Source organism: Chlorocebus sabaeus, chromosome 21, assembly GCF_047675955.1.
Source record: "Chlorocebus sabaeus isolate Y175 chromosome 21, mChlSab1.0.hap1, whole genome shotgun sequence".
Classification (NCBI taxonomy): Eukaryota; Metazoa; Chordata; class Mammalia; order Primates; family Cercopithecidae; genus Chlorocebus; species Chlorocebus sabaeus.
The window spans coordinates 47,916,503-47,933,616 of record NC_132924.1 but is presented as its reverse complement, the minus strand read 5'-3'; the positions used below and the strand labels follow the sequence as shown (position 1 = coordinate 47,933,616).

Genomic DNA, 17,114 nt, shown 5'->3' with positions numbered 1-17,114 from the left:
GTGCATGGTATACACAAGATGATTTCCCAGGCATTGAAAATGAAAGGGTGGCTTCTTTACTGAGGAAGATCAAAACGCATTGAGGAAGGTACATCTTCAAGTGAGTAACGTATGTCACATGAAATGTGTGAAAATACTTTATGTGAAGTATGTTGTGATCGCAGAGCAAGAAAGAGCTAACATTGTCTCCATAGTCCATTAATAAAATAAATAAATAAATCAGGGTGTTTCATGAACCTTCCTCATGTCTGCATTGTATCACAAGAATACTTCCCAATGCAGAAGAGGAGAAACAGGGAGAAGAAATCAATGGTGGTTCTGTTTGAGCGTGGGTCAAGTTGGGCACTAGTGGAAAATTGGAGGACAGAGGAAGATAGAAGCCAAAGTGTCTCTGTCTTTCTCTCATTTCCTTGGATAGCGTCTTCAGCAGTGGCTAAGTCTCCTCCTTAACTCTGGCACAGGCCAAGCCTCCTGGCAGGTTTCTGGATTCCACATCGCCTCTATACCAGGAGATCCTCCATACTACAGAATGGTAGCAGCTTCCTGCTGATACGAATCTCTAGGTTATCTAAACAACCTCTGTTTGGTTCCTTAGATCTTTCATCAAATGCACAACCCATTCTAGGCATTTAATTCCCTCTGTTTAAAATAATTTGTGATTTCTACTTTCCTATTTGACTTTGATACACTACGTATATCAGACAAATAAAATTAAGAATGGAAAATGTAAACCTTGTCTAAATCTGGGATCTTCTTTGTGCAAATAATTGAGTAGTTAGAAATTACTAATAATTATCTCATTTCTTCTTTCACATTTGTTTCATACTTTAAGATCAACTTTTGAGTCCAAATTATTAATGTATTTTTTGAAACATCAGTGTCAGAAATTCCGAGATTTTTAAAAAAATATAGGCTGTTACACAACAATCAAATAATTAGGATGTAAAGGCTATACACAACACCTAGCACAATACCAAAGAAGAAAATAAACACTATCAAATCTTTATAAACAGAAAATGCCAGTAATCCCACTTTGCTTGACCTTTGATATCTGTGATAATGGCATAATTATTCTAAGAAGAGAAACTGAATTTTATTTTTTATTCCAATGTAACAACAATAAAAGGTATACTATGAAACAAAAATGTAATACCAAAATGAATAAAAATAAATAATGATTTTTAAAACATAAATACCAATAATAACAACATCAAACAAATATTGATAAATTGCTATTCTGTGCTAAACATTACACTACCCTTAAACACTTAGTGAAATCATCAACTCTCCGGGCCTCAAGTTCCTTTTGGGGAAACTGAAGAGCTTAGATTACAATAGTTTTTCCCAACCATTGATGCTCAGGTCTAGCAGTTTGTATAACTAAAGATAATATTAATTTACCTATTGCAACATCCATTACTAAATTAAAAAGCAAATAATTATGTAGGAGATGTTTGCTTTAGAACAGTCTAGTTTATGGTCCTCTGAGAAGTCAGATGAACTGGCTCATGACTCAGTTACCTTTTCTGACTCAGTTGATAACTCTTAGCTAGTACATTAGTTTTAAACAGCACATTGCTTTTTTAAATTCTTGGTCAAATGTTGTTTAATTTATATCCATAATTGACCCATTTGTTAAAGACAGGAAGCACAGGGAACACTGATGTTGAAATGCAATAAGGAAACTAGGAACATAATAATATAATTCTGCAAATTTTGTTCATTTTCTCTTCATCAGATCAAAATTCTTGTGTGTATTTAGTACTTCAAAAATCCATTTGAAAAGCATAAACTAATGTAATGATTATTAAACACGGCTTTGAATAATGAGAAATAAAAAAGTTAACCAGCATACAATGTGTTATTTGCAGACATTTCAAATAACAATTTGAATCTCTTCTTATCTACACAGTCAGAAACAAAACGTGATAATCATGAAAGTAAAACAGTCCATTTTTTTTTAAGTATGGAGCAAGAATTCTACACATCTGGTCATAATTTAGCAGCTTTTTTTCATATTATGACATGCATTTTTAAAATGTATATTTCAATTGCTATTTATTCACAAAACCAAATATGCCACACTATTGTTTCTTTTTCAACAGATTTTGCCCTTTAAAATAAAATAAAATAAAATTTTTTTAGAAACTGATTTTTAATGGAAAAGGTGGAAATTTATATTTTTATGTATTATTTGTTCTTAAGGTTGCACTTAATATTTTATATTTTTAAATAATTCATTTACCCAAAACGGTATCTATATATTTACTTACTTAAAATATATTTATGACCTGTCACCCAAAAATTATTTTAAAAATTAAAATTCTACAGACTGTGTGGAGCTGTATATTGGACCAAAAAGTTTTTCAAGTCAAAGGTGTTTAGGGAATGCTTCTCTTAGCTAATCTCCAAGACTTCATGAGTCCAGGGCTTTGATGATCCAAATTAGACTATTCTGAAGGGAATTCTAATGGCATTATTTTGATCCTTAAATGACTAACTCAAAGAGAAAACGGAAAAAAAATTGTCTGCAAAAGAACCATCCATTAAAAATCTTATCTCTGTTTTCTACTTTCCCCTCCCTCTCTTCTCTCATCATGCCCTCTTTGTGGCTGTATGATGCAGTTTTGTACAGTCAGAAACAAAATCAGCCCTTATGAAAACATGCGTGCCATCTAAAAATGTTTTTACAGAAACTTATTTTTTTCACATTGGGAGAAAAGAAGGTTTCTGTTTGTGGCATTTGAAAGTCTGGGTTTTGGTATTTAGGATATCTATTTACTCTTTTCCCCCTTTATTTCTATTTATTTATTTATTTTTGAGATGAAGTTTCGCTCTTGTTGCCCAGGCTGGAGTGCAATGGCGTGATCTCTGCTCACTGCAACCTCCACCTCCCAGGTTCAAGTGATTCTTCTGCCTCAGCCTCCCGAGTAGCTGAGATGACAGGCACAGATCTCCACGCCCAGCTAATTTTTGTATTTTTAGTAGAGACAAGGTTTCATCATGTTGGTCAGGTTCGTCTCAAGCTCCTGATCTCAGGTGATCCACCCCACTCGGCCTCCAAAAGCGCTGGGATTACAAGCGTGAGCCACCGCACCCGGCCTTCCCTTTTATTTCTAACTTTACAAAACAAAAAGCCTGAGTCCTTAATCATAATGGGACCGAATTTTAGGATGATCTATCTATAGATGCGAAAAGTTCTTGATCTGAATGTTTACATGGAATTCATAGGTTGCATAGGAAAAAAAAAAAAAAAAAGACTCTCAAAAGCAGCATGTTCACTTTTCAGAGTCCAGTCATTGTGTGTAAATTACAGAAAGAAGAATTCTAGTGAATGTCTACTTAATGAATTTTCTAGTTTGCAATACCAATCACTAGTTCCTGACATTTTTTTCAATGAAAATATCTAATTCTGTATTTCTATCCTGAAAGTCCCGGTAGCTTGGGATCACAGTTTAAATTACTATTCTCAACGTAAAACTGTCACTCCTGGAGCTGAGTGGAGACTTACTCTGTCTCCTTCTTATGAAGAAAGCAGCTTTATATCAGAAATGTTGCCCGGGTAGCTGAGACTGTATTTTGAGTTTAACAACAGGTGTCTTGGCGTTTGATAATTATTACCAGCACCTAATCTGCTACCTGTCTTTTTTAGTGACTGGAAATTAGGGCAGTGGTGTTTCAAGAGACTGCTGAGAATAAAGTTAAAGCTGCACAGAGATGAATTATTCTTCTAAAACGGGCCTCTGCACAGAGTATGTTAACACTTCCTAATGAATCTCACTGGTGAAATTTTGAAATGCATAAAAATACCAACACTATACAAGGGGATAGAGTGTTCTTGTTATACAATACCAATTTTACAATGACATGTATTCTACGGATGGTGAAGTGATTTCAAAGCATCTGGATGGAATAAAACACACTCAACACTAAAGTTATGTTGAACAACTTTTATAACTTGCAAGCCCTAGAGTCATCATGATCATGTACAATGCATCTCTACTGATGTACACAATTTATTGTATTTGTCATGCGTTTTATATGTCATGAAAAGAATATTTTTGTAGTGATTAGTTCAATACTGAGTCATCGAAACGTAGCCATAATTGAAAATAACAAAGCAGTGAATATTACAATATAGGCACTATTTTATAGAGATATAATCTATTGTATACTTCAAATCTTTACCTTCTTTCTGTTTTTTTATATTGTAGCTTTACCTAACATTTATGTTTACATATTTTAAGCTAGACAAAGCCATGGATTGATGTTTACATAAACAGCATTTCATTTAATCTTCATAACAATCTTATAGAATAGAAATAATATTTTACGTGGATTATTACAAAGTCAAAAATCTTGACCTTTAGAATAAAAATGGAAAAGGCCACCAACAGTTCAAGCCTTACATTGTCCTTATTGGTGACAATTTCATAGAAATGAGCATGTTTTTCCAAGAGTTGCCTCCAATTACCCAGAGATAACTGTAGTCACGCTCTTTAGGTGTTGACATCCATCCTTGAACCAAGTACTATGTCAGGAGGATGGCACATTTTCCCTGGCCAAGCCTAGGTCTTTTGCCCATGCTTGAAACTGGAGGATAGGGGGGTTTGCCAGTCTATCAAAATCACATGCACTAAGAATAGGGAAGGAGTTTTCCCCACAGAGGTTCTGGGCAGCAGCCCAGAATAAAAATATGTTTGTATTATGTTCTGCTCCTTGGTTGCTAACATCCACTCACACTAGTCTCCCAAAATAAACATGCAAAACCTCCTGGCCTTACATGATGCCACAATCCCATATACAACCAAAAAAGTCTCCATCCCATCAAGAAATAATTCAAAATTTTGTTCAGTTGCTACATCCTAGTATCCAATAAACCATGAAAAATAATGAAACTCCCTCAACACAATCAATATACCATGGGAGAGGGTAAACAGGATAACTTTGAAAACACCCATCTGAAAAAGGGGACAAAGGGCAACAATAATTATGAATCTGTCTTAATCTGCTCGGGTGGCTACACTAAAATCTCCTGAATGGGGTGGCTTATAAACAAAAGAAACTGAGACAGTTGTTTCTCACAGTCCTGAGTCGAAGATCATGGTGCCAGAAGATATGGTGTCTGGTGAGGGCCCATTTCCTGATAAATAGTATGTTTTTGTGGTGTTTTCACATGGTGGAAGGGGCGAGGGTCCTCTTTTGTAAGCCCACTAATCCTATGTATGAGAGCTCTACCCTCATGATCTAACCACCTTTCAAAATTCCTGCCTTGCAATCCTATCACATTGGCACAAACATTCAGACTATAGCAAGGCTCAAAGCACAGCAGTATCCAGGGTTGAGAAGAGCATTGACTCTCTGCCCTGACAATGAGAAAGTTGCTCAGTCAATTAACTGAGTTTCTCAAAATTCTGTTATCTAGTAAATCTTCCTTGACCTTTATTCTTCTTGACTAAATATGAGTTGTGCATTGGAGAAAGATTCTCTTTCTGAGGGTTTGAGTCCTTCAGCAGACCAGATTCTGTAGGGATAAGTCATGAATTTTGCTTCAAATGCAGAATAACAACATGCTTTGATTGTCAGCCTTGGGATTTCTCTAGCAATATACAGTTGGCCCTGCCTTTCTGCAGGTTCTGCATCTTTGCATTCAATCAACCCCAGATCAAAAATGTTCCAAAAAAATGAATGTGCTCCTCCCGCCGCCCAAGATGCCGAAAGGAAAGAAGGCCAAGAGAAAGAAGGTGGCTCTGGCCCCTGCTGTGGTGAAAAAGCAGGAGGCCAAGAAAGTGGTGAATCCCCTATTTGAGAAAACACCTAAGAATTTTGGCATTGGACAGGACATCCAGCCCAAAAGAGACCTCACCTGCTTTGTGAAATGGCCTCACTATATCAGGTTGCAGCGGCAGAGAGCCATCCTCTATAAGCGGCTGAAAGTGCCTCCTGCTATTAACCAGTTCACCCAGGCCCTGGACTGCCAAACAGCTACTCAGCTGCTTAAGCTGGCCCACAAGTACAGACCAGAGACAAAGCAAGAGAAGAAGCAGAGGTTGTTGACCCGGGCCGAGAAGAAAGCTGCTGGCAAAGGGGATGTCCCCACTAAGAGACCACCTGTCCTTCGAGCAGGAGTTAACACCGTCACTACCTTGGTGGAGAACAAGAAAGCTCAGCTGGTGGTGATTGCACACGACGTGGATCCCATCGAGCTGGTTGTCTTCTTGCCTGCCCTGTGTCGTAAAATGGGGGTACCTTACTGCATTATCAAGGGGAAGGCCAGACTGGACCGTCTAGTCCACAGGAAGACTTGCACCACTGTCGCCTTCACACAGGTGAACTCGGAAGACAAAGGCGCTTTGGCTAAGCTGGTGGAAGCTATCAGGACCAATTACAACGACAGATATCATGAGATCCGCCGTCACTGGGGCGGCAATGTCCTGGGTCCCAAGTCTGTGGCTCGTATCGCCAAGCTCGAAAAGGCAAAGGCTAAAGAACTTGCCACTAAGCTGGGTTAAATGTACACTGTTGAGTTTTCTGTACATAAAAATAATTAAAATACAAATTTTCCTTCAAAAAAAAAGTGAATGTTTCCATGTGTACTGAACACGTATACACATTTTTTTCTTTAACATTGTTATCTAAATAATACATTTAACAATTGTTCCCATAGTATTAGGTATTACAATTAATCTAGAAATGACTTAAAGTATACAAGAAGATGTGCATAGGTTATATGTAAATACTACATTTTCTATAAAGGAATTAAGCATCCAAAGATTTTGGTATCTGCTGGAATGCCTGTAATCTACTGCCCACAGACAGCAAGGGACAACTGTAATTCCTTTAACTTTTTAACTCTTTAACTGCTTGTTTCCAAATTCCTTATGTGTGTTACATATTTAAGCCTATTGATGACAGTTTTTCATTCGCTTATATTATTCTTTGCAACTAAGGGTAACAGGGATATAAAAATTATGAGTTAAAATCACCAAGTTTCAAATCCCAACATGTAAAAAGTAATTACAGAATAAAGGTTGAAAGAGATAATATAATAAAAGTGCCTATGTGTTGTTGTTATTATTTATTTTAAGTTTTTAATTATAAGTCACTTAAACAAGCAAACAAACCCTATGTGGCAATTAGTTGTAGAGTTTTCAAGCTCTACCTGCATCAAGTTATGTTTCTCATCTATCAATAGGACATAAGAGACCTGTAGTGATAAGAATCGCAGAGAAAAATCAGGGAAGGTGTAAATAGTCTTTGCTGAGTTACCTAACCTCTTTATCAGTAATCTGAGGATAATAAAGATTGTGATGGATTGTGGTAATCATTGGGGACTTTTCCAAATACATTATTACTTTTATTTCCTCCTAATACACAGTAAGATTTTAATTCCCTGCCTCCTTTAAAGTTATGTGTGGCCATGTGGTTTGGCCAATGACATGTGTCAATATTGGATGGACAACTGAGGGGCAGTGGACAATTCTCTGTTCTCTGTCTCTGTTGTGATTGTTGCAGCTCATGTGAAGTTGAGGACCTCCATCAGTCTAGGTCTCTGAATATGTGCAGAGTCTTCCCCACTACCCCATTTTGGGTATGTAATGCAAATAAGAAATATCTTCTATTGGATTAAACCACTGGGTTTCAGAGGTTGTTTTTATAAGTATCAAATCAGATAACATAAAGGTGGCATAATTCATGACACATTAACAGAAGCACATAAATATGTCAACTCTATTCTAGACAGAACTATTTAGGCTTGTTCAAATAGTTTTCCCATCAGTAATATTGAGATAATAATAACCATATAACCTAATTTAAAGGTGTACTGTGACATTCTATTAAAGGTCTAAATAATATGTTTATATGAATTATAAAATGAAAAATATTACTTTTTCTGAACCCCATTTTGTATTAGCAGTTGATTATTTCCATAAATTCAATTGTCTTAATTTCTATATTTTTTCTTCTCCAGTCTAGATCTTTCAAGGCCACACAGTATCACTGATAAATTATTTTCTTCAAAATGTTTTAGAAACAAGAATATTTTCTTTCATCATGTCCTTTTTAGTTATTAGAAAATACTTATGACCCTGCCTTTTTTTTTTTTTTTTTTTTTTTTTTGAGATGAAGTCTCACTCTGTCTCCCAGGCTGGAGTACAGTGGTGCGATCTCGACTCACTGCGACCTCCGGCTCCTGGGTTCAAGCGGTTCTCCTGCCTCAGCCTACAGACTAGCTGGGACTACAGGTGTGTGACACCACACCCGGCTAAGTTTGTTTTTTGTATTTTTAGTAGAGATGGGGTTTCACCGTGTTAGCCAGGATGGTCTCGATCTCCTGACCTTGTGATCTGCCCTCCTTGGCCTCCCAAATTGCTGGGATTACAGGCGTGAGCCACCGCACCCGGCCAGAAATTACTTATTACTTTTAAAGAAATAAATCACTAAACTTAAACTGATACCTTCTCAGCAACTTCCAGGGACTTGGAGCTACCTTATGGTACCTTTTCATTATTGAAATCAACTTTTTTTTTTTTTTTTTTTTTTTTTTGGTCTTTTGAGATGGAGTCTCACACTGTCATCCAGGCTGGAGTACAGTGACATGATCTCGGCTCACTGCAACCTCCGCCTTCTGGGTTTAAGCAATTCACCTGCCTCAGCCTCCCAAGTAGCTGGGATTATAGGCACCTGTCACCACGCCTGGCAAATTTTTTGTATTTTCAGTACAGATGGGGTTTCACTATGTTGGCCAGGCTGATCTCAAACTCCTGACCTCGTGATCCAACCTCCTCGGTCTCCCAGCCGGGATTACAGGCCTGAGCCACTGTGTCCAGCCTGAAATCAACATCTAAATATGAGCCTATTGAAAACAACAGAGAGAAAAGTGCATGAAACAGCTAAGAACAAGAATTCATCCAGAGAGAGGAGATTAGTTAAAATGAGAATGAACGAACAGAAGTCAAAGTGTAATATGCAAATAAAATTGAATCCTTGGAAGGATAATTTACACTTCTTTTCTATTTAAAGATAGGCTATATTTGTGAATTGGTTAGCTTATAATTCTAAACGTTATTATTTCTTTCCCTGGCCTTTGTTTTTCCTCATTGTTTCAGTGTATATCCTGGACTTGTAAACATTCTACAATGAGCTGTTAAAACTCCATTTTTTGGCATGTAAATACAATGTGTGAAATATTTCAGAGTTTTCTTCTATACACGAAACCGTTGCCTTGAGATAGTGGTGTGAAGGAGAAGGGAACATGGGAAAAAATAGAACAATCACCTATAAGTTGGCCAGAGACCATGGTTCCCAAGGAGCCCTGCCTGACTATATAGTCAGATAGGAGACACTACTAAGGTTTTCCCAACAGTAGAATGTAATTTGTCAAATGTTTGCATGTTCTGCTCCTCGTATAAGAATTTTCATACCTTAGTCAATGAAATGTCAGTTGTATGAACTGATTGCCTCTCCTAAGCTTTTATTTCACCTTAGTTGTTCTGGCTTTTCTCGCTGAAATTCCCTGTTTACAGGGACACAAAGAGCTGTTTTAAATCAGAAGCCAACATTTGGGTGCCAGACAGCATGCTGGTGCCACATAGCATTCATTCCATAGTGAAACTGCAAACCAATACCTTTCTGTGCTAAATGGCACCATATCTCCTATCCTACTTCATTAGAATAGATTTCCTTCATGATGCCAGCTGCTTTTCTGGCACCAGACATGAAGACTCAGACTAAATTATCCCCACTAAAACCATTGCTGGTGTCATAGTGCCAGACGCACCACTCTGACCTCTCTTCCACCAGACTAAGTTAGAAGGCATATTCCCTCCAGGCCTGTTTTAGATTTTCTTGTTTTCCCTGCATTTTGTACTTTTGCATCATTCTTGTGGGCACTGTGTTAGATGAACGAGTTGATTGCTGTTACTCACGAATGGATTTCACAGTTCTTCATGCAGAGGCTTGCTGCCTTTTTTTTTTTTTTTTTCCGCGACATTTCCCATAATGAGAATGATATAGTTCAAAGAATCACAAAAAAATAGGAATTAATAGTTTATACTCAAGGTGAGACAAAAGTCGTTGTGTTGTAGGGAATCCGCTTACAAATATCTATCTATGAATGATTTTCAACCAGTCTTCAGTGTCAATTATTGGTATGCTGAAGTTACTTGTATTCTTTTGAACATATTTTATAACCCTTTTGTCACAAATGGAAGGATTTCATGATGTTTACTTTTTTAACTTTAAACACCTAATCACCTTCATTGTCTTATAACGTTAAGACAAAGACAGAGAGCAAGTATTACCATTCTTCACCAAAGTTAAACAACAGGAAAGGGCATTTGGGCACAGGTTCAATGTGTGCAAAGCAGTCTACACTCATCCGAATATAAAATGGTAGAAAAAGACCACATTAATATCTGGAGACTAGTTTACATTTTACTGTTTTTTTTTTCTTTAAGAAACAGAGAATGAAACTCAAACTGGCTTAAGCAAAAAGAGATGGGCTTATATATGTGGATGATGCAGAGATAGATCGGGCCTTAGATATTGGGTTGACTCAACAGCTCAAAGGTGTCATTTAAGATACTTATTTTCCCCTTAGTACATTGATTTGCATAGCATCACCTTCACTCTAAGACTGCCTAAATGACCCCGTAGTTTCAAAATCCATAACCACATACCATCTCTTTCAGAAAGATAGAAATAGCTGGCTGTAGCCAGCTGTCTTAGAGGAGTGGAGAACTCTCTCCATTCACTCAGCGACATCCAGCTAAGTTTCTTTGTCCAAGATTGCCAATTCCCAAGTCAATTCCATTGGTAGAAGAACATCCTGGGAAGCAAGGCTCAGAGGTAGATTCTGTGAAACAATCATTGCAGTAGGAAGAAGGAAATTATCCTGATGAGGTCACTCAGGCTACAATTGTAGGTGGCATGGGCTCAGGGTCTCCTCTTTCCTACCCCCACTTCGTTCTTACTTTGCAAGGGGGATTGATGGGAAGGAAATGTGAGAAAAATCCCAGGATCTATACTCTCAACAACTACTAAAGCATATTTTACTCCTTAGAGGGTCTGTCCAAGGCTTGCCTTTGGTGAAGTTGCCTGGCTTTAAGATTATGCAAACCACACCTTTATCAATGAGCTCTCTCAGAACTGAGGAACCGAAAAGCTTCTGTTCAGTGTTCAGAGAACACTTGAAATAGAATCACAAATTAACCTATAATATTTTATTACCTTCAAAGTACAAAATCTCCTGAAAAGTTTACAAGCTCAAAAATTCCCTGTTGAAGAAACTATCTTGAGGAACTGATTTGATAAAAATCCAGATATAAAATAAAAATTAGTATCATCTTTAGAATAAGAGAGTAAACTATATTCCTGTTTTTTTTAAAAAGTTGTTACCCAGGGAACATATAAATAGGAACACACACACACACACACACACACACATATTCACATATACATATAGGTATATATGCATACATATATATATACACACACACATACACAATTTAATCATCACATAACTTTTTTCTCCCTTTATACAGAAGCAGGAGGGAAATTCTAAAGTCTTCTTTAACTAATGTGATTCTCAACAAATTCTTGTTTCAGTTTAGAAGTATCCATCAGAGATTGTACATTGAGTTTGGCCCACAGATACATCCTGTTTGATGCCTATCTAGGCAGAGCTTCCTCTCTCCAGTTTGACCAAAAGCTACAAATCCCCTTCCTCATCCAAAATTTACTCTTAATCCAACCTTTAAAAATATTAGAGAACACTTATTAGAGATGCAGTCTAGTCGTGGTCATAGCCTGTCTTAACCAGGATACAAAGGTAAGCAAATAGTCAGGCAACTCCTTGGTAAGCAAGAAAAAATAAACAGGATGGACTCTTCAGGCCAAAATGAGGACATTCAAAACTAGCCTTGCTTCACAACCAGAGATTTTCCTGTCACTCTTGGTTTTTCTAGGTTCTCTTGTAATAACATACTTTTTTAATAGAAAGGGTCAAACAAAATTGAGTATATGATAGCCTTAGCCAGGCTATGGCAACCACCCAACACCCTAGTCATGGAAATGTATTATTAGATGTTTCTAGATTCTTCAGCCATGGATTATTACTTTAGTTCAGTTATTTCTATAGATGGCTGATCTCAGTGGTTTCATGACAATTGTTCTAATTTCATTCTCAGAGGGAAACCTTAATTCCAAGAGCCAAGGATTCCTAGCTGTTACCACCTAGGTACTAACTACAATTTTCACTGTGGGTGTTAAAGTCAAGATTTAAAAATATTGGTTCAGTATCACAACATGATATTAAATTGATATTGAGTTCTTCTCACTCTTTTAAACATTTCCCTACAGAGAGAGTTTGCTCTCTCTCTGTAGGGTTATGTTTTTTTTTCTTTACATAAGGTATGATAACAAGTTTTTAAAGAATGGAATTTTCATACGTCATATTTTCTCTGGCAGTCTTGACATTAAAACAATCACTGTTGGTCACGTACGTAATTGGGCATGGCAGGTCATGCCTCACTTGCTATGCTAAGTAAAGGGATTTGATAACTTTCAAAACCTCATACACCTTTGCAAGTTAAGTGGTAGTATAAAAGATTTGTAGACCAAAGGAGTTTGAGCTACATTTCTTTTTCTTTTCTTTTTTTTTTTTTTTTTTTTTGAGGCGGAGTCTCGCTCTGTCTCCCAGGCTGGAGTGCAGTGGCGCAATCTCGGCTCACTGCAAGCTCCGCCTCCCGGGTTCACGCCATTCTCCTGCCTCAGCCTCCCGAGTAGCTGGGACTACAGGCACCCACCACCACGCCTGGCTAATTTTTTGTATTTTTAGTAGAGACGGGGTTTCACTGTGTTAGCCAGGATGGTCTCGATCTCCTGACTTCATGATCCACCCACCTCGGCCTCCCAAAGTGCTGGGATTACAAGCGTGAGCCACCTCGCCTGGCCTGAGCTACATTTCTTCAGGACCTTTTCTTGTTCAGCATTTTATTCTCAGAACCTAACACAATGCCTGGCTTACATGGGAGGTTTGATAAATATTTGAAAATAAGTTAATTAATGATAAAAGTTGGAAAAAAGCTCAGAACAAACACATTCTCTTGCTAAGATACTTAAAATACAAGGAGATTTTTTCCCAGAGAGTCATATTCAAGATGAAAATATAGATACTAACAAAGCAATAAAAAAAAAACCTGATTTCTTTATTCAAACAACCATACTTCCAAATTACTATTTAATAACCAACAATACTATTCAAAATTCACAGGTAGAGTACTTGTTTTCTATGATTTCTCTGAAAACAACGTCACAAATGTTTGGTTAAAGAATCTAAAATATTACCAAAAAAAAATTTTGTGAACTTAACTAATGAGAAAATATACTCTCTTTTAAAGGAGAGGATTAGGGATAAAAATAAAACATATTTCCAAAAGTAGATATGGATGCTCAAGTATCACAGAATAACTTGTGCAGTAAAAGACTTTTAATTTATTTAATCATGGTATACATGCTAGGATAGTACATTTTATTTTACATATTACAAATATGTTTTTAATACACAAAGAAAATTAAGAATACTCTTTTGGCTGTTATATATCAGATTCTTTAGGAGTCTGGACTACAGACATTTCAATTCAAAGTGTTCATTAAAGTGCAAGTGTAGTAAATCTTCTGGGGTGGAGAAACTTAGTTGAATACTTGTTATACTATTTCAACATGGAAAACAGATGGCAGGCCATCACCAATACCACCTGTAACTTTCTTTGATTTAACCAATTTAGAATGCAACTTTCTTTTACTTATAATTCAAGTTTGAATCAAGGCATCTACTACCCCAAGCCTCAATGCTCTTCAATATCTAATTTCACAGTTTTCTTAACACGTATCTCATGTTATTTATTATAGTCAGAGGCATCCCAACACCTTTGTCTATCTTTGCTACCTTTTAAATGGTTTATCTGGCAAACCATCAATCACAAATCATGAAACATATTTTAGCTCAAGTAAGATCAGTTAAGAAAGAAAACAAGGCTTGTGTGGCCTAATTGGAAACATTACTCACATCAATAAGTGATAAATGCTTGTTCTGGGAAAGAATATTTATCCCCCAGATCTGTCTGTAATGTGTAACATGGACAAGATTAAAATCTCCAATCACCTTCTAACTTCAGGCCATAAAGATATTGATAAAAGCAACTGAAAGCTTTTGTGAAAATAAAAGTTGTCAAAAAAACTCAATTTCAGGTTCAAATGATTGCTTGTATTACCAAAAACGTAAACATACGTATTCTATTTATAGTTTATTATCTGGTTAAAACTACAGCTTATGAACAACTTGAAATAAAATGCCCAATACATTTCTGTAAATGTTTTAGTATGTTTCAAAAGTCTTAATGAATTAGCTTGCTTGGCTTTGTTCTGAATGACATGTGCTAGAAGTTTTCAATAATCTCTTATTTGATATTTATACTATTAAACAACTTTTATTAATTACATAACATTTCTAATTCAAAATTTATTGATAATACATACACTACTTCCTATGTCTTGGAGGAGACATTAAACATATCCAAGTAAATGTATTTCCAAAATAGAAAAAGGCACAATGTTTCTTCTATAAAATTTTAATTTAAAGAACATAGATGCACTCACTTACTCTATGAGGTCAATTGTACTACCACAACCACATTAACCAAGTGATGTTCACTTACTTTACAGGTAATTTATTAAACTGCAGCACTGTCTCAGGAATGGTTAACACAAATAATTTAACTTAGGTAAACACCATTTTCCAGTAATGATAGGACAAAACAAACTTTAGGAGCATTTATGAACAGTAATGTCTCACTCTTAGTACACATTTGCCGACCGATCTCTGTTGTTTGCAAATGAATTAACTATGGCTTGAAAAATCATTAGAGCCATCTGCTTTGATGGTAAGAAAGAACTGCTATGATCTTTTTTTTTTTTTATAAGAGCAGAGACTAGGGACAATTTTAACATATTTTTAGCATCATTTACCCTAAATTTGACATGCTATCTAAAAAATTAACAGTATTGTTGATTCTTGTTGAGGCTCCCTGCAAATCTGTTTACTGAGAAACTGCTTTTCACACGTAGCCCTCTGTTCAGTTTTTTAGTGATATTGAACATGGAAAGTATCCCTTTTTCCTACATCCAAATTACTCATTAGTTACCAAAATACTTGATTTTCCAATATTTTAATCCTTTAAGAACTGATGAAAGAAATAAAAATTCAGTTAACAAATTTCATTGTTTTGAAAGAGTCAGTGGAGTGAAAATGAACTTTTATTTCCTTATTCAAATAATTTAGATGTGTGTTATTTTTAGTGCTACCAACATCTGAATAGCACCCTTTTTCATTTGCTAGAAAAGTATCTATCTTTACTTTCTTATGACTATTTGATTCAGGAACATGTTAGTAATGTGATGATTAGTAACTCCTTGCATTGGGCAGGTCTTAAAAAAGCAAGTGTATACAAATACACACACACACCTACACACCCAGTGTAAACCCATTATTGCATGCCTATTTCTCAAGGATGCATACATTTTTCAAAAGAAAGGAAAGAGGAGAAAAGAAAGGAGGAAAGGACAAGGGAATAAAATAGAGCTCACTGATGTTTATTTTCTATGGACATTTGCTAATAACCATGGAGTTTAAATACTATTAAATTCATAATGTTAAGATCTATTATTTACCCTTTGTTAAAAATCTATTTTTTCTTCTATCTTTTAGGATGGTGCTGTTAGAGAGATGACTGCAAAGGAGGACCTGTCCATTTACAAGTGCACTGGGATTCAGTTGACATCCAATAACTACATATATGTTGAGCAAATAGATAGATGGATGGATGGATGACTGGATAGAAGATACATTAAACTTTATTCTATCTAAACCTTAATTAAAAGGTACAGGAAAAATCTCCTTATGTGGTAAATAGCAGTCCTCTTCAAATCACAAGTATCTTCTTATCTGCCTGTACAGAATAGAAGGAGACAAATACATAGTTATAATCCATCAGATTAGTTGACTCAAATCTCTGAATCTGTGGGATGAAAAACATGCTAAGAATATCTTCACCATAACTGCATACAGAATTGTATGTATCAATAGTATCCAAAAAGAGATAAGCAGGTACATTTCATAAAATTTATCATAATTTTAAATGTAAATAGCAAAACAGCCAATATACTTCCTTAAGACAGTGCATGTAAAAGAATTTGGTCTTAAAAACTTACATTTGTGTATTCAAAAAGAAATATCACCATCTAATAACTGGGTTTCTTTCTTTCTTTCTTTCTGTTTTTGTTTTTGTTTGTTTGTTTGTTTTTTACGTTATGGAGAAAAACAGCATTATATACGAGTAGAGGTTTAAGTCAGTGAGGCCAAGAGCTGGCCACAGCACAGGCTGGTGGTAAATGCCTGACATCTTCCTCTAGTTGGGCAAGCAATCTGAAAAACAGCAAGCGAGAGAGCCCAAGATGGAAATGCCTGTCTTTTATAATCTAACCCTAGAAGTAGCACCCCAGCATGTCTGTGATGTTCCATAGAAAGAAGTCATTGGGTTCTTCCCACACTCAAAGGAAGGGAACTAAACAAGGCAATAAATATCATGAGATGAAGATCACTGGGGACCATCTTAAAGGCTGCTTACCCTAGCTCCTTAAACCATAGTCAAACTTTTCTCCATTAATTCATTCCAAGGCATCCCTCTTCTCTGAATTTTAACAATTTCTTTTCAGTTTAAACCTGAAATCAATTAACCTACCTATAAATAATCCGTTCTTTCCTCCTTCCCATGAATCTTAGAGAAATGTCTCTTCTTCTCCCTACCATCTACCTTATAGGGTTATTGAAATACTAACTGTCGGCCGGGCGCGGTGGCTCAAGCCTGTAATCCCAGCACTTTGGGAGGCCGAGACGGGCGGATCACTAGGTCAGGAGATCGAGACCATCCTGGCTAACACGGTGAAACCCCGTCTCTACTAAAAAATACAAAACACTAGCCGGGCGAGGTGGCGGGCGCCTGTAGTCCCAGCTACTCCGGAGGCTGAGGCAGGAGAATGGCGTGAACCCGGGA

At 36.4% G+C, this 17,114-nt stretch overlaps 1 pseudogene; it reads left to right on the top strand.

Moving 5' to 3' along the window:
• The first annotated feature begins 5,710 nt into the window (after positions 1–5,710).
• On the top strand, positions 5,711–6,577 carry LOC103226462 (large ribosomal subunit protein eL8 pseudogene; annotated as a pseudogene).
• Positions 6,578–17,114: the final 10,537 nt, after the last annotated feature.